Genomic DNA, 13,267 nt, shown 5'->3' on the forward strand with positions numbered 1-13,267 from the left:
CCACAATGTCAGACCACAATAACAGCAGAAGTGGGTTCCATGGTGTAATGGTTAACATCAGCATGAGTCTTTGAGAGCAGCCAGGAGAAAACCTGCAGTATCCATCTTACTGTCAAGAATTGTAGCAGAGTTTTTTACAGGATTTTATTTTTATGCCCGCCATTTTCAAAGCATGTCTGTTTCCGTAGTGTAGTGGTTATCACGTTCGCCTCACACGCGAAAGTTCCCCTGATCGAAACTGGGCGGAAACATGTATGACTTTGCAATAACATTATTTGGACTTGGAAAACCACTCCAGTCCTCTTCTTGTTGCACAGGACAGGAAGGCCGACCATCTCTTTCTCGCATTGGGTCTCATGCAGAAATTAATTTTGTTGCAGTTCCACAACTGACCAAAAGCCAGTCATTCTCCATTAGCGTACACTAGCTCCACCACCAGACCCCAGCAGCAGAGGTTCCGAGAGGGGGTCCCCGGAGGTGCGGGGAACCCCGGACCAGCTGGACCAGAGCCTCGCGGCAAACCGAGCCGAGACTCGCGGGGCTTCACCTGCATTCCTGTCGCGCTGAGACCGCGGAGAGCCGAGAATCGCGGACCAATATAAAAGATTAAAAAGAGATGGACACTGACTTTCCAATGACATTGGTACACAGTTATTAAGTTCCTGCAATCAGGAAGTTATTTTGGCACAAAACTGTCCTCGTTAGTATAGTGGACAGTATCTCTGCCTGTCACGCAGAAGACCGGGGTTCGATTCCCCGACGGGGAGACTTCTTGTTTCGTACGATGATACCTACATGATTGAGTCAAGTAAACAATGGTCATTAAGAAAATAGACTAGCAGTTGCTGTCTGCCTGCCAAAGAAGCTTCTAAATGCTGCAGCTTGATCAGAGGAAACTCTGATTGAGGGTGGATTTTATACACACAGAAAATGTCATTGAAGAAGTAAAAAGAGCAGTTATTTAGGACAGCATCTAGAGCATCTCTGGGAGAATCGCTTTTTAATGCCCGCCGTCGCCTCGTCCCAGACACAGACTGACAGCACAGCCCTGAAAGCCACTCACCAACTCGTCTCACCGCCCCGCTGCTCAGAAACTCACCTTTGACTCACCGTCCAGACCCGGAGCCACCCAAAGACCCGGCTCACCGTGCGAACCCGGGGACCCGCTGTTAAGCTCCCCCCTGACCAGCCACCGGAGTGAAAGAGCCAGCCCGCAGAAAGCCACTCACCAACCCGGCTCACCGCCCCGCTGCTCAGCAACTCACCTTTGACTCACCCTCTGCCTGCCAAAGAAGCTTCTAAATGCTGCAGCTCCAGGCCCGGAGCCACCCAAAGACCCGGCTCACCGTGCGAACCCGGGGACCCGCTGTTAAGCTCCCCTCCGACCAGCCACCGGAGTGAAAGAGCCAGCCCGCAGAAAGCCACTCACCGACCCGGCTCACCGCCCCGCTGCTCAGCAACTCACCTTTGACTCACCGTCCAGACCCGGAGCCACCCAGAGACCCGGCTAACCGGCGAACCCGGGGACCCGCTGTTAAGCCCCCCCCCCACCAGCCACCGGAGTGAAAGAGCCAGCCCGCGGAGCTGGAGGACCAGGGCCCTGGTACCCTAAACACCCAGACGCTCTCGGTAGCATGGACAGCACTCATGGACAGCACTCTGTCAGGTGCCACCACCACAATGTCAGACCACAATAACAGCAGAAGTGGGTTCCATGGTGTAATGGTTAACATCAGCATGAGTCTTTGAGAGCAGCCAGGAGAAAACCTGCAGTATCCATCTTACTGTCAAGAATTGTAGCAGAGTTTTTTACAGGATTTTATTTTGATGCCCGCCATTTTCAAGGCATGTCTGTTTCAGTAGTGTAGTGGTTATCACGTTCGCCTCACACGCGAAAGGTCCCCTGTTCGAAACTGGGCGGAAACATGTATGACTTTGCAATACCATTATTTGGACTTGGAAAACCACTCCAGTCCTCTTCTTGGTGCACAGGACAGGAAGGCCGACCATCTCTTTCTCGCATTGGGTCTCATGCAGAAATTAATTTTGTTGCAGTACCACAACTGACCAAAAGCCAGTCATTCTCCATTAACGTACACTAGCTCCACCACCAGACCCCAGCAGCAGAGGTTCCGAGAGGGGGTCCCCGGAGGTGCGGGGAACCCCGGACCAGCTGGACCAGAGCCTCGCGGCAAACCGAGCCGAGACTTGCGGGGCTTCACCTGCATTCCCGTCGCGCTGAGACCGCGGAGAGCCGAGAATCGCGGACCAATATAAAAGATTAAAAAGAGATGGACACTGACTTTCCAATGACATTGGTACACAGTTATTAAGTTCCTGCAATCAGGAAGTTATTTTGGCACAAAACTGTCCTCGTTAGTATAGTGGACAGTATCTCTGCCTGTCACGCAGAAGACCGGGGTTCGATTCCCCGACGGGGAGTCTTCTTGTTTCGTACGATGATACCTACATGATTGAGTCAAGTAAACAATGGTCATTAAGAAAATAGACTAGCAGTTGCTGTATGCCTGCCAAAGAAGCTTCTAAATGCTGCAGCTTGATCAGAGGAAACTCTGATTGAGGGTGGATTTTATACACACAGAAAATGTCATTGAAGAAGTAAAAAGAGCAGTTATTTAGGACAGCATCTAGAGCATCTCTGGGAGAATCGCTTTTTAATGCCCGCCGTCGCCTCGTCCCAGACACAGACTGACAGCACGGCCCTGAAAGCCACTCACCAACCCGGCTCACCGCCCCGCTGCTCAGAAACTCACCTTTGACTCACCGTCCAGACCCGGGGCCACCCAAAGACCCGGCTCACCGTGCGAACCCGGGGACCCGCTGTTAAGCTCCCCTCCGACCAGCCACCGGAGTGAAAGAGCCAGCCCGCAGAAAGCCACTCACCGACCCGGCTCACCGCCCCGCTGCTCAGCAACTCACCTTTGACTCACCGTCCAGACCCGGAGCCACCCAGAGACACGGCTCACCGTGCGAACCCGGGGACCCGCTGTTAAGCTCCCCCCCCCCACCAGCCACCGGAGTGAAAGAGCCAGCCCGCGGAGCTGGAGGACCAGGGCCCTGGTACCCTAAACACCCAGACGCTCTCGGTAGCATGGACAGCACTCATGGACAGCACTCTGTCAGGTGCCACCACCACAATGTCAGACCACAATAACAGCAGAAGTGGGTTCCATGGTGTAATGGTTAACATCAGCATGAGTCTTTGAGAGCAGCCAGGAGAAAACCTGCAGTATCCATCTTACTGTCAAGAATTGTAGCAGAGTTTTTTACAGGATTTTATTTTTATGCCCGCCATTTTCAAAGCATGTCTGTTTCCGTAGTGTAGTGGTTATCACGTTCGCCTCACACGCGAAAGGTCCCCTGTTCGAAACTGGGCGGAAACATGTATGACGTTGCAATACCATTATTTGGACTTGGAAAACCACTCCAGTCCTCTTCTTGGTGCACAGGACAGGAAGGCCGACCATCTCTTTCTCGCATTGGGTCTCATGCAGAAATTAATTTTGTTGCAGTTCCACAACTGACCAAAAGCCAGTCATTCTCCATTAGCGTACACTAGCTCCACCACCAGACCCCAGCAGCAGAGGTTCCGAGAGGGGGTCCCCGGAGGTGCGGGGAACCCCGGACCAGCTGGACCAGAGCCTCGCGGCAAACCGAGCCGAGACTCGCGGGGCTTCACCTGCATTCCTGTCGCGCTGAGACCGCGGAGAGCCGAGAATCGCGGACCAATATAAAAGATTAAAAAGAGATGGACACTGACTTTCCAATGACATTGGTACACAGTTATTAAGTTCCTGCAATCAGGAAGTTATTTTGGCACAAAACTGTCCTCGTTAGTATAGTGGACAGTATCTCTGCCTGTCACGCAGAAGACCGGGGTTCGATTCCCCGACGGGGAGACTTCTTGTTTCGTACGATGATACCTACATGATTGAGTCAAGTAAACAATGGTCATTAAGAAAATAGACTAGCAGTTGCTGTCTGCCTGCCAAAGAAGCTTCTAAATGCTGCAGCTTGATCAGAGGAAACTCTGATTGAGGGTGGATTTTATACACACAGAAAATGTCATTGAAGAAGTAAAAAGAGCAGTTATTTAGGACAGCATCTAGAGCATCTCTGGGAGAATCGCTTTTTAATGCCCGCCGTCGCCTCGTCCCAGACACAGACTGACAGCACAGCCCTGAAAGCCACTCACCAACTCGTCTCACCGCCCCGCTGCTCAGAAACTCACCTTTGACTCACCGTCCAGACCCGGAGCCACCCAAAGACCCGGCTCACCGTGCGAACCCGGGGACCCGCTGTTAAGCTCCCCCCTGACCAGCCACCGGAGTGAAAGAGCCAGCCCGCAGAAAGCCACTCACCAACCCGGCTCACCGCCCCGCTGCTCAGCAACTCACGTTTGACTCACCGTCCAGACCCGGAGCCACCCAGAGACACGGCTCACCGTGCGAACCCGGGGACCCGCTGTTAAGCTCCCCCCCCCCCACCAGCCACCGGAGTGAAAGAGCCAGCCCGCGGAGTTGGAGGACCAGGGCCCTGGTACCCTAAACACCCAGACGCTCTCGGTAGCATGGACAGCACTCATGGACAGCACTCTGTCAGGTGCCACCACCACAATGTCAGACCACAATAACAGCAGAAGTGGGTTCCATGGTGTAATGGTTAACATCAGCATGAGTCTTTGAGAGCAGCCAGGAGAAAACCTGCAGTATCCATCTTACTGTCAAGAATTGTAGCAGAGTTTTTTACAGGATTTTATTTTGATGCCCGCCATTTTCAAGGCATGTCTGTTTCCGTAGTGTAGTGGTTATCACGTTCGCCTCACACGCGAAAGGTCCCCTGTTCGAAACTGGGCGGAAACATGTATGACTTTGCAATACCATTATTTGGACTTGGAAAACCACTCCAGTCCTCTTCTTGGTGCACAGGACAGGAAGGCCGACCATCTCTTTCTCGCATTGGGTCTCATGCAGAAATTAATTTTGTTGCAGTTCCACAACTGACCAAAAGCCAGTCATTCTCCATTAGCGTACACTAGCTCCACCACCAGACCCCAGCAGCAGAGGTTCCGAGAGGGGGTCCCCGGAGGTGCGGGGAACACCGGACCAGCTGGACCAGAGCCTCGCGGCAAACCGAGCCGAGACTTGCGGGGCTTCACCTGCATTCCCGTCGCGCTGAGACCGCGGAGAGCCGAGAATCGCGGACCAATATAAAAGATTAAAAAGAGATGGACACTGACTTTCCAATGACATTGGTACACAGTTATTAAGTTCCTGCAATCAGGAAGTTATTATGGCACAAAACTGTCCTCGTTAGTATAGTGGACAGTATCTCTGCCTGTCACGCAGAAGACCGGGGTTCGATTCCCCGACGGGGAGTCTTCTTGTTTCGTACGATGATACCTACATGATTGAGTCAAGTAAACAATGGTCATTAAGAAAATAGACTAGCAGTTGCTGTATGCCTGCCAAAGAAGCTTCTAAATGCTGCAGCTTGATCAGAGGAAACTCTGATTGAGGGTGGATTTTATACACACAGAAAATGTCATTGAAGAAGTAAAAAGAGCAGTTATTTAGGACAGCATCTAGAGCATCTCTGGGAGAATCGCTTTTTAATGCCCGCCGTCGCCTCGTCCCAGACACAGACTGACAGCACGGCCCTGAAAGCCACTCACCAACCCGGCTCACCGCCCCGCTGCTCAGAAACTCACCTTTGACTCACCGTCCAGACCCGGAGCCACCCAAAGACCCGGCTCACCGTGCAAACCCGGGGACCCGCTGTTAAGCTCCCCTCCGACCAGCCACCGGAGTGAAAGAGCCAGACCGCAGAAAGCCACTCACCAACCCGGCTCACCGCCCCGCTGCTCAGCAACTCACCTTTGACTCACCGTCCAGACCCGGAGCCACCCAGAGACCCGGCTCACCGGCGAACCCGGGGACCCGCTGTTAAGCCCCCCCCCCACCAGCCACCGGAGTGAAAGAGCCAGCCCGCGGAGCTGGAGGACCAGGGCCCTGGTACCCTAAACACCCAGACGCTCTCGGTAGCATGGACAGCACTCATGGACAGCACTCTGTCAGGTGCCACCACCACAATGTCAGACCACAATAACAGCAGAAGTGGGTTCCATGGTGTAATGGTTAACATCAGCATGAGTCTTTGAGAGCAGCCAGGAGAAAACCTGCAGTATCCATCTTACTGTCAAGAATTGTAGCAGAGTTTTTTACAGGATTTTATTTTGATGCCCGCCATTTTCAAGGCATGTCTGTTTCCGTAGTGTAGTGGTTATCACGTTCGCCTCACACGCGAAAGGTCCCCTGTTCAAAACTGGGCGGAAACATGTATGACTTTGCAATACCATTATTTGGACTTGGAAAACCACTCCAGTCCTCTTCTTGGTGCACAGGATAGGAAGGCCGACCATCTCTTTCTCGCATTGGGTCTCATGCAGAAATTAATTTTGTTGCAGTACCACAACTGACCAAAAGCCAGTCATTCTCCATTAACGTACACTAGCTCCACCACCAGACCCCAGCAGCAGAGGTTCCGAGAGGGGGTCCCCGGAGGTGCGGGGAACCCCGGACCAGCTGGACCAGAGCCTCGCGGCAAACCGAGCCGAGACTCGGGGGGCTTCACCTGCATTCCCGTCGCGCTGAGACCGCGGAGAGCCAAGAATCGCGGACCGATATAAAAGTTTAAAAGGAGATGAACACTGACTTTCCAATGACATTGGTACACAGTTATTAAGTTCCTGCAATCAGGAAGTTATTTTGGCACAAAACTGTCCTCGTTAGTATAGTGGACAGTATCTCTGCCTGTCACGTAGAAGACCGGGGTTCGATTCCCCGACGGGGAGACTTCTTGTTTCGTACGATGATACCTACATGATTGAGTCAAGTAAACAATGGTCATTAAGAAAATAGACTAGCAGTTGCTGTCTGCCTGCCAAAGAAGCTTCTAAATGCTGCAGCTTGATCAGAGGAAACTCTGATTGAGGGTGGATTTTATACACACAGAAATTGTCATTGAAGAAGTAAAAAGAGCAGTTATTTAGGACAGCATCTAGAGCATCTCTGGGAGAATCGCTTTTTAATGCCCGCCGTCGCCTCGTCCCAGACACAGACTGACAGCACGGCCCTGAAAGCCACTCACCAACCCGGCTCACCGCCCCGCTGCTCAGAAACTCACCTTTGACTCACCGTCCAGACCCGGAGCCACCCAAAGACCCGGCTCACCGTGCAAACCCGGGGACCCGCTGTTAAGCTCCCCCCCGACCAGCCACCGGAGTGAAAGAGCCAGACCGCAGAAAGCCACTCACCAACCCGGCTCACCGCCCCGCTGCTCAGCAACTCACCTTTGACTCACCGTCCAGACCCGGAGCCACCCAAAGACCCGGCTCACCGTGCGAACCCGGGGACCCGCTGTTAAGCTCCCCCCTGACCAGCCACCGGAGTGAAAGAGCCAGCCCGCTGAAAGCCACTCACCAACCCGGCTCACCGCCCCGCTGCTCAGCAACTCACCTTTGACTCACCCTCTGCCTGCCAAAGAAGCTTCTAAATGCTGCAGCTCCATGCCCGGAGCCACCCAAAGACCCGGCTCACCGTGCGAACCCAGGGACCCGCTGTCAAGCTCCCCTCCGACCAGCCACCGGAGTGAAAGAGCCAGCCCGCAGAAAGCCACTCACCGACCCGGCTCACCGCCCCGCTGCTCAGCAACTCACCTTTGACTCACCGTCCAGACCCGGAGCCACCCAGAGACACGGTTCACCGTGCGAACCCGGGGACCCGCTGTTAAGCTCCCCCCCCCCACCAGCCACCGGAGTGAAAGAGCCAGCCCGCGGAGCTGGAGGACCAGGGCCCTGGTACCCTAAACACCCAGACGCTCTCGGTAGCATGGACAGCACTCATGGACAGCACTCTGTCAGGTGCCACCACCACAATGTCAGACCACAATAACAGCAGAAGTGGGTTCCATGGTGTAATGGTTAACATCAGCATGAGTCTTTGAGAGCAGCCAGGAGAAAACCTGCAGTATCCATCTTACTGTCAAGAATTGTAGCAGAGTTTTTTACAGGATTTTATTTTTATGCCCGCCATTTTCAAAGCATGTCTGTTTCCGTAGTGTAGTGGTTATCACGTTCGCCTCACACGCGAAAGTTCCCCTGATCGAAACTGGGCGGAAACATGTATGACTTTGCAATAACATTATTAGGACTTGGAAAACCACTCCAGTCCTCTTCTTGTTGCACAGGACAGGAAGGCCGACCATCTCTTTCTCGCATTGGGTCTCATGCAGAAATTAATTTTGTTGCAGTTCCACAACTGACCAAAAGCCAGTCATTCTCCATTAGCGTACACTAGCTCCACCACCAGACCCCAGCAGCAGAGGTTCCGAGAGGGGGTCCCCGGAGGTGCGGGGAACCCCGGACCAGCTGGACCAGAGCCTCGCGGCAAACCGAGCCGAGACTCGCGGGGCTTCACCTGCATTCCTGTCGCGCTGAGACCGCGGAGAGCCGAGAATCGCGGACCAATATAAAAGATTAAAAAGAGATGGACACTGACTTTCCAATGACATTGGTACACAGTTATTAAGTTCCTGCAATCAGGAAGTTATTTTGGCACAAAACTGTCCTCGTTAGTATAGTGGACAGTATCTCTGCCTGTCACGCAGAAGACCGGGGTTCGATTCCCCGACGGGGAGACTTCTTGTTTCGTACGATGATACCTACATGATTGAGTCAAGTAAACAATGGTCATTAAGAAAATAGACTAGCAGTTGCTGTCTGCCTGCCAAAGAAGCTTCTAAATGCTGCAGCTTGATCAGAGGAAACTCTGATTGAGGGTGGATTTTATACACACAGAAAATGTCATTGAAGAAGTAAAAAGAGCAGTTATTTAGGACAGCATCTAGAGCATCTCTGGGAGAATCGCTTTTTAATGCCCGCCGTCGCCTCGTCCCAGACACAGACTGACAGCACAGCCCTGAAAGCCACTCACCAACTCGTCTCACCGCCCCGCTGCTCAGAAACTCACCTTTGACTCACCGTCCAGACCCGGAGCCACCCAAAGACCCGGCTCACCGTGCGAACCCGGGGACCCGCTGTTAAGCTCCCCCCTGACCAGCCACCGGAGTGAAAGAGCCAGCCCGCAGAAAGCCACTCACCAACCCGGCTCACCGCCCCGCTGCTCAGCAACTCACCTTTGACTCACCCTCTGCCTGCCAAAGAAGCTTCTAAATGCTGCAGCTCCAGGCCCGGAGCCACCCAAAGACCCGGCTCACCGTGCGAACCCGGGGACCCGCTGTTAAGCTCCCCTCCGACCAGCCACCGGAGTGAAAGAGCCAGACCGCAGAAAGCCACTCACCAACCCGGCTCACCGCCCCGCTGCTCAGCAACTCACCTTTGACTCACCGTCCAGACCCGGAGCCACCCAGAGACCCGGCTCACCGGCGAACCCGGGGACCCGCTGTTAAGCCCCCCCCCCACCAGCCACCGGAGTGAAAGAGCCAGCCCGCGGAGCTGGAGGACCAGGGCCCTGGTACCCTAAACACCCAGACGCTCTCGGTAGCATGGACAGCACTCATGGACAGCACTCTGTCAGGTGCCACCACCACAATGTCAGACCACAATAACAGCAGAAGTGGGTTCCATGGTGTAATGGTTAACATCAGCATGTGTCTTTGAGAGCAGCCAGGAGAAAACCTGCAGTATCCATCTTACTGTCAAGAATTGTAGCAGAGTTTTTTACAGGATTTTATTTTGATGCCCGCCATTTTCAAGGCATGTCTGTTTCCGTAGTGTAGTGGTTATCACGTTCGCCTCACACGCGAAAGGTCCCCTGTTCGAAACTGGGCGGAAACATGTATGACTTTGCAATACCATTATTTGGACTTGGAAAACCACTCCAGTCCTCTTCTTGGTGCACAGGACAGGAAGGCCGACCATCTCTTTCTCGCATTGGGTCTCATGCAGAAATTAATTTTGTTGCAGTACCACAACTGACCAAAAGCCAGTCATTCTCCATTAACGTACACTAGCTCCACCACCAGACCCCAGCAGCAGAGGTTCCGAGAGGGGGTCCCCGGAGGTGCGGGGAACCCCGGACCAGCTGGACCAGAGCCTCGCGGCAAACCGAGCTGAGACTCGGGGGGCTTCACCTGCATTCCCGTCGCGCTGAGACCGCGGAGAGCCAAGAATCGCGGACCGATATAAAAGTTTAAAAGGAGATGAACACTGACTTTCCAATGACATTGGTACACAGTTATTAAGTTCCTGCAATCAGGAAGTTATTTTGGCACAAAACTGTCCTCGTTAGTATAGTGGACAGTATCTCTGCCTGTCACGTAGAAGACCGGGGTTCGATTCCCCGACGGGGAGACTTCTTGTTTCGTACGATGATACCTACATGATTGAGTCAAGTAAACAATGGTCATTAAGAAAATAGACTAGCAGTTGCTGTCTGCCTGCCAAAGAAGCTTCTAAATGCTGCAGCTTGATCAGAGGAAACTCTGATTGAGGGTGGATTTTATACACACAGAAAATGTCATTGAAGAAGTAAAAAGAGCAGTTATTTAGGACAGCATCTAGAGCATCTCTGGGAGAATCGCTTTTTAATGCCCGCCGTCGCCTCGTCCCAGACACAGACTGACAGCACGGCCCTGAAAGCCACTCACCAACCCGGCTCACCGCCCCGCTGCTCAGAAACTCACCTTTGACTCACCGTCCAGACCCGGAGCCACCCAAAGACCCGGCTCACCGTGCAAACCCGGGGACCCGCTGTTAAGCTCCCCCCCGACCAGCCACCGGAGTGAAAGAGCCAGACCGCAGAAAGCCACTCACCAACCCGGCTCACCGCCCCGCTGCTCAGCAACTCACCTTTGACTCACCGTCCAGACCCGGAGCCACCCAGAGACCCGGCTCACCGGCGAACCCGGGGACCCGCTGTTAAGCCCCCCCCCCACCAGCCACCGGAGTGAAAGAGCCAGCCCGCGGAGCTGGAGGACCAGGGCCCTGGTACCCTAAACACCCAGACGCTCTCGGTAGCATGGACAGCACTCATGGACAGCACTCTGTCAGGTGCCACCACCACAATGTCAGACCACAATAACAGCAGAAGTGGGTTCCATGGTGTAATGGTTAACATCAGCATGAGTCTTTGAGAGCAGCCAGGAGAAAACCTGCAGTATCCATCTTACTGTCAAGAATTGTAGCAGAGTTTTTTACAGGATTTTATTTTGATGCCCGCCATTTTCAAGGCATGTCTGTTTCCGTAGTGTAGTGGTTATCACGTTCGCCTCACACGCGAAAGGTCCCCTGTTCGAAACTGGGCGGAAACATCTATGACTTTGCAATACCATTATTTGGACTTGGAAAACCACTCCAGTCCTCTTCTTGGTGCACAGGACAGGAAGGCCGACCATCTCTTTCTCGCATTGGGTCTCATGCAGAAATTAATTTTGTTGCAGTACCACAACTGACCAAAAGCCAGTCATTCTCCATTAACGTACACTAGCTCCACCACCAGACCCCAGCAGCAGAGGTTCCGAGAGGGGGTCCCCGGAGGTGCGGGGAACCCCGGACCAGCTGGACCAGAGCCTCGCGGCAAACCGAGCCGAGACTTGCGGGGCTTCACCTGCATTCCCGTCGCGCTGAGACCGCGGAGAGCCGAGAATCGCGGACCAATATAAAAGATTAAAAAGAGATGGACACTGACTTTCCAATGACATTGGTACACAGTTATTAAGTTCCTGCAATCAGGAAGTTATTTTGGCACAAAACTGTCCTCGTTAGTATAGTGGACAGTATCTCTGCCTGTCACGCAGAAGACCGGGGTTCGATTCCCCGACGGGGAGTCTTCTTGTTTCGTACGATGATACCTACATGATTGAGTCAAGTAAACAATGGTCATTAAGAAAATAGACTAGCAGTTGCTGTATGCCTGCCAAAGAAGCTTCTAAATGCTGCAGCTTGATCAGAGGAAACTCTGATTGAGGGTGGATTTTATACACACAGAAAATGTCATTGAAGAAGTAAAAAGAGCAGTTATTTAGGACAGCATCTAGAGCATCTCTGGGAGAATCGCTTTTTAATGCCCGCCGTCGCCTCGTCCCAGACACAGACTGACAGCACGGCCCTGAAAGCCACTCACCAACCCGGCTCACCGCCCCGCTGCTCAGAAACTCACCTTTGACTCACCGTCCAGACCCGGAGCCACCCAAAGACCCGGCTCACCGTGCGAACCCGGGGACCCGCTGTTAAGCTCCCCCCTGACCAGCCACCGGAGTGAAAGAGCCAGCCCGCTGAAAGCCACTCACCAACCCGGCTCACCGCCCCGCTGCTCAGCAACTCACCTTTGACTCACCCTCTGCCTGCCAAAGAAGCTTCTAAATGCTGCAGCTCCATGCCCGGAGCCACCCAAAGACCCGGCTCACCGTGCGAACCCAGGGACCCGCTGTTAAGCTCCCCTCCGACCAGCCACCGGAGTGAAAGAGCCAGCCCGCAGAAAGCCACTCACCGACCCGGCTCACCGCCCCGCTGCTCAGCAACTCACCTTTGACTCACCGTCCAGACCCGGAGCCACCCAGAGACACGGTTCACCGTGCGAACCCGGGGACCCGCTGTTAAGCTCCCCCCCCCCACCAGCCACCGGAGTGAAAGAGCCAGCCCGCGGAGCTGGAGGACCAGGGCCCTGGTACCCTAAACACCCAGACGCTCTCGGTAGCATGGACAGCACTCATGGACAGCACTCTGTCAGGTGCCACCACCACAATGTCAGACCACAATAACAGCAGAAGTGGGTTCCATGGTGTAATGGTTAACATCAGCATGAGTCTTTGAGAGCAGCCAGGAGAAAACCTGCAGTATCCATCTTACTGTCAAGAATTGTAGCAGAGTTTTTTACAGGATTTTATTTTTATGCCCGCCATTTTCAAAGCATGTCTGTTTCCGTAGTGTAGTGGTTATCACGTTCGCCTCACACGCGAAAGTTCCCCTGATCGAAACTGGGCGGAAACATGTATGACTTTGCAATAACATTATTTGGACTTGGAAAACCACTCCAGTCCTCTTCTTGTTGCACAGGACAGGAAGGCCGACCATCTCTTTCTCGCATTGGGTCTCATGCAGAAATTAATTTTGTTGCAGTTCCACAACTGACCAAAAGCCAGTCATTCTCCATTAGCGTACACTAGCTCCACCACCAGACCCCAGCAGCAGAGGTTCCGAGAGGGGGTCCCCGGAGGTGCGGGGAAC

The 13,267-nt window shown here is 53.5% G+C and overlaps 6 non-coding genes across 6 annotated transcripts; all 6 read left to right on the forward strand.

Moving 5' to 3' along the window:
• Positions 1-1,853: 1,853 nt before the first annotated feature.
• Positions 1,854-1,926, forward strand: trnav-cac (transfer RNA valine (anticodon CAC)). Its single transcript has one exon. It is a non-coding gene; the product is annotated as a tRNA-Val (tRNA).
• Positions 1,927-3,331: 1,405 nt separating this feature from the next.
• On the forward strand, positions 3,332-3,404 carry trnav-cac (transfer RNA valine (anticodon CAC)). The gene has a single exon. It is a non-coding gene; the product is annotated as a tRNA-Val (tRNA).
• Positions 3,405-4,810: 1,406 nt separating this feature from the next.
• Positions 4,811-4,883, forward strand: trnav-cac (transfer RNA valine (anticodon CAC)). Its single transcript has one exon. It is a non-coding gene; the product is annotated as a tRNA-Val (tRNA).
• Positions 4,884-6,285: 1,402 nt separating this feature from the next.
• On the forward strand, positions 6,286-6,358 carry trnav-cac (transfer RNA valine (anticodon CAC)). The gene has a single exon. It is a non-coding gene; the product is annotated as a tRNA-Val (tRNA).
• A 3,446-nt stretch (positions 6,359-9,804) lies between these two features.
• On the forward strand, positions 9,805-9,877 carry trnav-cac (transfer RNA valine (anticodon CAC)). Its single transcript has one exon. It is a non-coding gene; the product is annotated as a tRNA-Val (tRNA).
• Positions 9,878-11,279: 1,402 nt separating this feature from the next.
• Positions 11,280-11,352, forward strand: trnav-cac (transfer RNA valine (anticodon CAC)). The gene has a single exon. It is a non-coding gene; the product is annotated as a tRNA-Val (tRNA).
• The last annotated feature ends 1,915 nt before the right edge of the window (positions 11,353-13,267 follow it).

Source organism: Cololabis saira, unplaced genomic scaffold (assembly GCF_033807715.1).
Source record: "Cololabis saira isolate AMF1-May2022 unplaced genomic scaffold, fColSai1.1 scf146, whole genome shotgun sequence".
NCBI lineage: Eukaryota > Metazoa > Chordata > Actinopteri > Beloniformes > Belonidae > Cololabis > Cololabis saira.